The sequence below is a fragment of the Manis pentadactyla genome, chromosome 18 (assembly GCF_030020395.1).
Source record: "Manis pentadactyla isolate mManPen7 chromosome 18, mManPen7.hap1, whole genome shotgun sequence".
NCBI lineage: Eukaryota > Metazoa > Chordata > Mammalia > Pholidota > Manidae > Manis > Manis pentadactyla.
In genome coordinates, this window is record NC_080036.1 from 3145860 (window position 1) to 3153393 (window position 7534).

The following is a 7534-nucleotide window of genomic DNA, read 5'->3' on the forward strand; positions in this document are numbered from 1 at the left end:
CACGGGGCGCGTCCCGCTCCCTCCCTCCCTCCCTCCCTCCCTCCTCCCTCCCCCCTCCCTCTTGTTTCCTTTCCATTCCTTTTCCCTCAGCCTCCCGGGTCGACCAGCGAGCCGACTGGGCGCGCGTGTGTGGCTCGCCTGGCTGGGTTGACCAGCGAGCTGAGCAGACGCGCGCGTGCGGCGCACCGTACGTGCTGAGTGCGACGTATGTGAGTCGCTTGGAGATGACGTCACGGGCAGGGGCGACGCTGCAAACCTCGGGACCGTTTCGGCTGGGGACGGGAATCCAACCTCCACGGAGTGATCACGCTCCCTCCCGTTCGCTGCCCTACATGTCACCGCCCCTCGCGAGCTACCGAGACCGAGACCGAGACCGGGACCGAATGACAGGTAGATCCATTTTTATTATTATTATTTTTTCTTTCAGGTCAGTCACTCAAGTCTCTGCTCACAAGGCCGGGTCGACCAGCGGGCTGAGCGGGCGCGCGTGCGGCGCGACGCATGTGCTGTGAGTGGGACGGACGTGAGTCGCTCCGCGATGACGTCATGGGCAGGGACGACGCTGCGAACCTCAGGACCGTTTCGGCTGTGGACGGGAATCAAACCTCCCCGGAGTGAACACCCTCCCTCCTGTTCGCTGCTCTACATGTCACCGCCCACGCCAGCTACGGCGACCGAGACCGAGTGACAGGTAGGTCCTTTTTTTTTTTTTTTTTTTCTTTCAGGTCAGTCAGTCACTCAGTTTCAGGCAGTTTGTCCCTCGAGTCGGTCTCACTCACCACTCCGTCAGTCAGTCTGCCTGTCACTCTCAGTCACCAGTGAGACTCAGTCACTCTCAGTCGGTCACTCAGTCACTCTCAGTTAGTCTGTCTCCCCAAGTCACTGCCTCTCTCTCTCTCTCTCTCTCTCTCTCTCTCTCTCTCTCTCTCTCTTCACCTGCCCTTCCAAAGTCCAGCTCCAGTGGGGGTGGGTGGGGTGGGGTGGGCGGGGGTTGTGAAGCCCAAAAGGATGAGACGGAGTCGGTGCACAGAGAGACAGGACACAGAGTCAGATGGAGGTGATCTCCCGACAAAGTGCCGATGACAGCTTTATTTATACCATTTTGCACAAGGATATGAATATTTTTTTTTCTGTGGATTAATTGGTATAGACAATTGATTGATAGGTATGAGCAAGTTTTTCTTCTTCTTCTTCTTCTTCTTCTTTCTGATCTAGTCATGGTTGGTCAAGTGTTAGACAGGTGATCATTTTTCTGTTCCTTGACAGAAACTTTTCCTAGCAACGTGGACTCTGTTGTGTTTTACGTTTCTATGCGACGCGGTTTCTAAGTGCATGGGACCACCGTAGGAGCTTGCAGTATGTAGCAGCGACTACGGAGTCTATCAGCTTAGGGTGAAATTCAGGTCACCTACTGCCACAGTGAGCTAGGATTCTTTCTTTCCCACAAAAATATTCTTACAAGTTTTAATAAATTTATAATCAATCTAAAATCATAAACTCATATCTTCATTATACACCCCTCTGCAGGGCACAGTAAGCAGCAAACTACATTTCCCCTTCCTCTGTGTGGATACCGACATCTCCCTGACATAAGACACAGGTCGCCATGACTCCACTACCGAAGGGACTAAACAAGTTCTTACATGGTGAACGATGCAAGGGCATTCATATCATAGAAACTATTTCTGTGTGTTAACTATAAACAATCAAGTCAAGTATGATGTACGATTATTCTTTTTTTTTTTTATACTTGATATGTAATTCTAATAAAATATTGACGTAGTAGGTAAATGCAAGAGATAGATAGAAGGAAGGCATGATTGAGTGCGGTAAGAGAGCAAGTGTCGATGATCAGGTTTGTGCCTATAGACTAGGTCTTAATCCAAACCAGACGAGGGCAGCAAAACATCCAAGGTTGCAGAAGGTTTCTCTCAACCCTGGGGGGTGGGGGGAGGGGGGAGGTTCTAAGCCTCCCCTCTGTTGGTCCCCATTTTCTTGCCTGCCGGCCCCCCTGCCTACGACCGTGCCTGTCTTAGGTTGTTCCTCCCTTGACGAATCTTACCCGTCTCTGGCTAGCCAGCCATCTTCCGGGGCCATACAGGGAGATGTAAAGCTGGTAAGTGAGAGAGAAGCCATATTCTTGGAAAAGGTTAGCTTTTTCCTTCTTGGCAGATGTATGCCCTGTGGCTTCCAGGCCCAGCACTTGTCTTGCAGTATCTTTACTTCTTGAAAAATTATGGGATTTGTTGATTTCACGTGTAAGGCACAAATGCTAGTCAAGGGCTGTCATGAGGGAGGGAGGGAGGGAGGGAGGAAGGAAGGAAGGAAGGAGGGAGGGAGGGAGGGAGGGAGGGAGGAAGGAAGGAAGGAAGGAAGGAAGGAAGGAAGGAAGGAAGGAAGGAAGGAAGGAAGGAAGGAAGGAAGGAAGAAAGAAAAAAAGCTAATAGAAGTAGCAGAGGGAAGGAAGAAAAGATGAGAAGATTGATGAAGTGTCAGACAGGGTTATTCAAGTCAATATTCTCTCGTAACTCTATTTCTATAAAACTCTCCATCACTAGTTTCACTAGCATGGTAACAATAAAAGGGGGGTATTCTCAGTGGAAATGGGGTGGTCAATGTTTGACTGACGGTAGGTTTCGGTACTTTATGCTGAGATCGCCATTGGGCCCCGGCGTGTTCCGTTCTTCAGGAGCACTGTCCTGAAAAGCTCCTGGGAAACTTATGTTCTCATCCTTTCCACACTGCTCGGCAGAGGTTAGTTAACCCTTAGCGAAAAGGCAGGTCAAAGCAAGGCCAAGAGTATAATAAAAAAAAAGCGAAATCAAGGTGGGTAATAGGGGGAGCCGGCTGCAAAGGCCCCTGCTTCGTGGGGGTCTTCTTCCAGCCTGAGTTTTGCTACACAGCTTGAATGGCATGGCTCCCTCAGCCACCCCTTTCTCCAACTTGCTCTCTTTCAATAAAACATAATAAACCTTTCAGGTTGCCTCTCCTCCCTGAGGCCGTCCACACTTCTTCACTCTTTAGGTAACTATCAATAAAACTTGTACTGTGCTTCATGACTGTGTCTCTGCCCTTCGATTCTTGTTGGCGGCGGGGAGGGACCAAAACCGAGCGCAATACACAACGCTTCCCCCTGACAGTTTCACCTACTGCACAGGGAGAGAGACCTCCCCAGATGTGGCTGCCCAAACAACACCGTGAACGTGTGGGATGACACCAAGGACTTCCCGCGGGGAGCGGTGGCGGTGGGGGCCGGGAGCCCCATCGATCTGGAAGATGATGGACGATGAAAACCCGGTCCTAGAACAGCGTTGCTTTAGGAGTGAGTGTGATCTCTGGGCCCACAAGCCAGGGTGGAGGAGCCACCCCCTGCCAGGCCTCCCTCGGCCCTGATCACTCCCTCTGAGCCTGGGTACGGCCTAGGAATGCGAACCGGCGACGAGATCTGCAAAGCGCGTCCGGCCCCTCCCTTCCCCAACCCCTTTGACTCGGATGGTCACACACACACACACACCAACCGCCCTCAGCACCCCCACAGCCCCACCCCGACCCTTCCAGGGAAGACATCTTGTATGGCGTCAGCCTCCACGCCCAGGATTCTCAAAGGGTTCACGGGGTTGCCTGGGTTACGAAAGGGAGGCTGAGTTCGGTCTCCGCTTTCAGGGGCGTATCTCAAGAGATCCCGCCCTTATCCCCCATCCCCCACCCCCACCCCCCGCCATTTGCATGCTGCAGCCTGTGGGTGGGGGAGTTGAAGAGAGACATTCAATGGAGAGAAGCCCCGAGGGGGAAGTCAAATGCTCCCATTGAATTGGACCGGGGGGAAGTTTCTGCATTTGAAAGGAGCGATTGAAGGAAGCCCGCTGAAGTCGATCGTCCCTGACCCTCCCCTCCCCCACTCCCGAGTGAGCCCGGCTGACTCGGTGGGAACCGAAAGCTGGGGGTTTCGTGCCGAGGGGGGGGGGGTGAACTAAACTCCTGGTCCCCGGGGAAATTGCACAGGGGAAAAGCCGAGTTGGTATCTCAGACGGAGCGGGGTCAAGGGGATGAGATGCTTGTGGACGACACAGGGAGGGCTGTTCGGTGACCTCCCGCCTTCCCCTTCCTCTGAATGAGAAGAGGGCAGAGGGGAACGGGTGGGGGTGGGGGTGGGGGCGGGACCCGGATGTGACCGTCAGCCTGCCCGGGGACTGAGGCTGGGGGGCGGCGGTGGCGGCGGCGGCCCCGCCCTGCCGCCCCTGGCCGCTCGATCCGTTCGTTCTGGGACCTGCGGGCAAGGGCAAGAAAAACACATGCCCGACAGCGGGGTCGCTTTGGCTAGGCGGACTCACCCCAGCAGCGCGGCTTCATGCCTCACGTCATGGTCGCTCCCACTCCCCCAGCCCACCCCAGCCCCGACTCTAGCCAGGGAGACAGACAGTCAGGAATTTTCTGGTTGAGCCTGGGTCGGTCAGAGACATAGGTCATGGATGCCTCCCCACCCACAAGAAGGTGGAACCACCCACCTGGGAGATGGAGGAGGAGACTTTCGTCCCCACGTGGAGGTGACCCCATCCAAAATCATAATAAAAATAACAACCGTTTTCTTTGGAAGACTTCCTTCCTTCCTTCCTTCCTTCCTTCCTTGCCCTGCCTTGAGAAAAACCCTCCCTTTCTGTCGTCTCTCTTCTCTCTCTCGTCACTAGGTGGCGTGCTTGCCTGATTCAGAGATCACTTCCTCAAGCCGAGGGGATCTGCTGGCCAGGGACCTTGGCCCAAGTGTGTTTTCGAACAGAACAGTTGATGTTCTAGGGTACCCTTGGTGGGGATGAGCAAAGCCAAACTCCCCTCCTCGCTGACAAGTCCTCAGAACTCTCAGGAGAGCGACCGAGAGGACGGATCTCGGAGACGGAAAGGCTTCTTGAGCCCTGACAGATGCTAGCCAGCCGGGAGGAGGACTGGACTTGAGGCCTGGGATGGGGACGAGAATGGTCTGCTTCGCCAGCAGGCAGGCCCGGTTCACGGGAACGCTATGTCCACCCGCCTCAAGAAACGGGGCGTGGTTAGGAGGGTGCGGGGCCGGGGACACCCGCCTCCAGGGGGGAAAAAAAAAAAAAAAAAAAAAAAGTCGTTTCCCTTCCCCTGGGACGATGGCTGGCTCCAGCGGGGCGAGCCCGGGAACGGGTGGTTGGTTGGTCAGTCCGTCCATAGACAAGGCTGGTAGACGACTCGTGGGGGATGGCCAGACGCTGGTCCCACACAAGGTGTGTGGGCGGGGGGTGCAGTGGTTCTGGGGTCCGTCTGGACAGTGGCCGCAACGACTGCATGTCAGAAATGTGGAGCTGGCCACCGAGCGACCTGGCCCCTGGCCGGCCTAGCCGGTGGCCAGCGGCATCCTCTCCCTGTCCCCCCGGCCCCCGTTCCGCAGCCCTCTGTCCTGTGGCTTGATTTGGGCTGGCTGTCTCACCCCTTCCTAACCAGCCCCCCACTCCCCCTTTTCGTCACGATCTTTTGTAGAGCTGTAACGTGTGTTTTATGTTTCTATTTTACCTAGGCCCTTTTATGGTCAGGGCATCGTCCGTCCCCTGTTGCTAGGAAAGCTCATTCCCAAGGAGGTCATGCCCCTCGGAGGAGGGCGATTGAAACATGACTTCGGATGAGATGAGATATTCCCGGCCCGTGACAAGTCCAGGGCAGCAACAAGACAAGACGGAAGGAAGGAAGAAATAGGGGAAGAGGAAGGGGGTGGGGGCTGAGGGGAGCGGGGAGGGAGAGCCAGAGAGAGACAGAGACAGAGGGAGAGGGAGAGGGGGAGAGAGGGAGAGAGAGAAGAGGATGAACTATACTATCTATCCGTCAACTGTCCTCATCAGGGATCCTCAATTTCCTTTCCTTAAGGAAGAGCATCTTTTTCAGGGAAAGGCCTAGATGGCTCATTCGCTCTGTCCAGCAGGCAAGCATTGTGCTGTCTGTGGTTTCGTTCCCAGGCTGACATCATGGCGAGGAACAACGGGTACGAAGGTTCCAGGAAATAACACCAAGCACCCGTGACGGTAGAGCAACACAGACCGTCGGTAAGACGGTTTTCATCCACGAGCCCCGTGACCCCGACCGTCATTCTGCCGTCTCCCCTAAGTCGGGGTTGGATCCCTCAGGGCCCTTATTGGTATAAGAGCGACAGCCCGATGAAACCCAACCGTTTTAGGCATTTCAGGAGGGTGCCTGGGCTTGAGATTTCCGGGACCCCACGCCTCATGTGCAGTGCTCAGAAGGATGACGACAGGAGAGGAAATCTAAGGGATACGAAGGAGGGTGGTTGTGAATCTCTCAGGACACACAGGCCTGGTCCGGACCCTTAGGTGGAAGCGGTCCGCTCTGCGATGGCAGCGGCGGCTGCTTCCCTTCCTAGTCATGCGGAATCGGAGATGGCAGATCGGGAGTGCCGGACGGACGGGTCACTAGGTGGATTAGCCTTCCCCCTGACCCCACCCCCACCCCCACTTTGTAATATTTCATTTCATTTTATTTTATATTTTATTTTGGGGGGTGGGGGTGGGGGGTTTAAAGGTTAGTTAACACGGATCCAGGCGTCGACTCCCTGGGCTCTTTCTCCACGGGGCATCACAGGAAGTACTTGGACATATGTCAACGTGTGAGGTTGGAAAGAACTTCTGTGGGTGGGGGTGAGCTGAGCCGTCTCTTTGGGCAGCACACAAACTGTCCGGGTTGGATTGGGTTTCCCACGGCCCTGACCGACTGTGGATGTCTGCAACCACCCACCCACCCACCCACCCACCAAGGAGCCCGTCTTCATGTCTCTCTGAGTCGGGACCAGGCTGCTTCTGTGTCGCAGAGACATCAGGATGTCGAGCGTCTGACAGCCAGGGGGTTCGGATCGGGTTTGGTGTGCTGGTAGGAGAGAGGCATGCACTGGATCCACCTGGGCCACCAGCTTTATGGATTCGGTGGCTGCTGCCACCTTGGTGGGCCAGTCAGCTAGGGCATGTCCCCAAAGCCCAGGTTTCGTTCCTTCCACGGGAGCCTCCGTTTGGATGACAGCCGTATCGTGGGGTAACAGAATCATCATCGTCAGGGATCCGATGAGACTAGAACGTTCCCGATTTCTAGGAGTTCCACATCATTTCCAAAGCAGTGATGGACCCCTACCTACAAACAGAGCACACAGAAAGCTTTGTAGGCCTATCTTGTCGGACAGTGTTTCCCGTGGAAACTTCACACAATCAAAACCAGTTTAGCCACTTAGAATTGGACTGGAGTAAGTTTGTCTGAAGTATCAACACAGGTTTCTGGTCTCTTCCCTCCCTCCGCCTCCCCCTCGCCCTCTCCTCTCCTCTCCTCTCCTCTCCTCTCCCTCCCTCCCCCTCTCCTCTCCAGCTCCCTCTCCCTCTCTTTCTCACTCGCACTTACTTACACACTCCGTAGACTAGGATAACTGTGGTTAGGGTCCGGAGTCGACCACCACCTCTTCAAATAGACAGAAGATAATGCAAGTCACACAGCGAGGTTTATTTCCAGCTAGCTGGGGTCCAAGTGT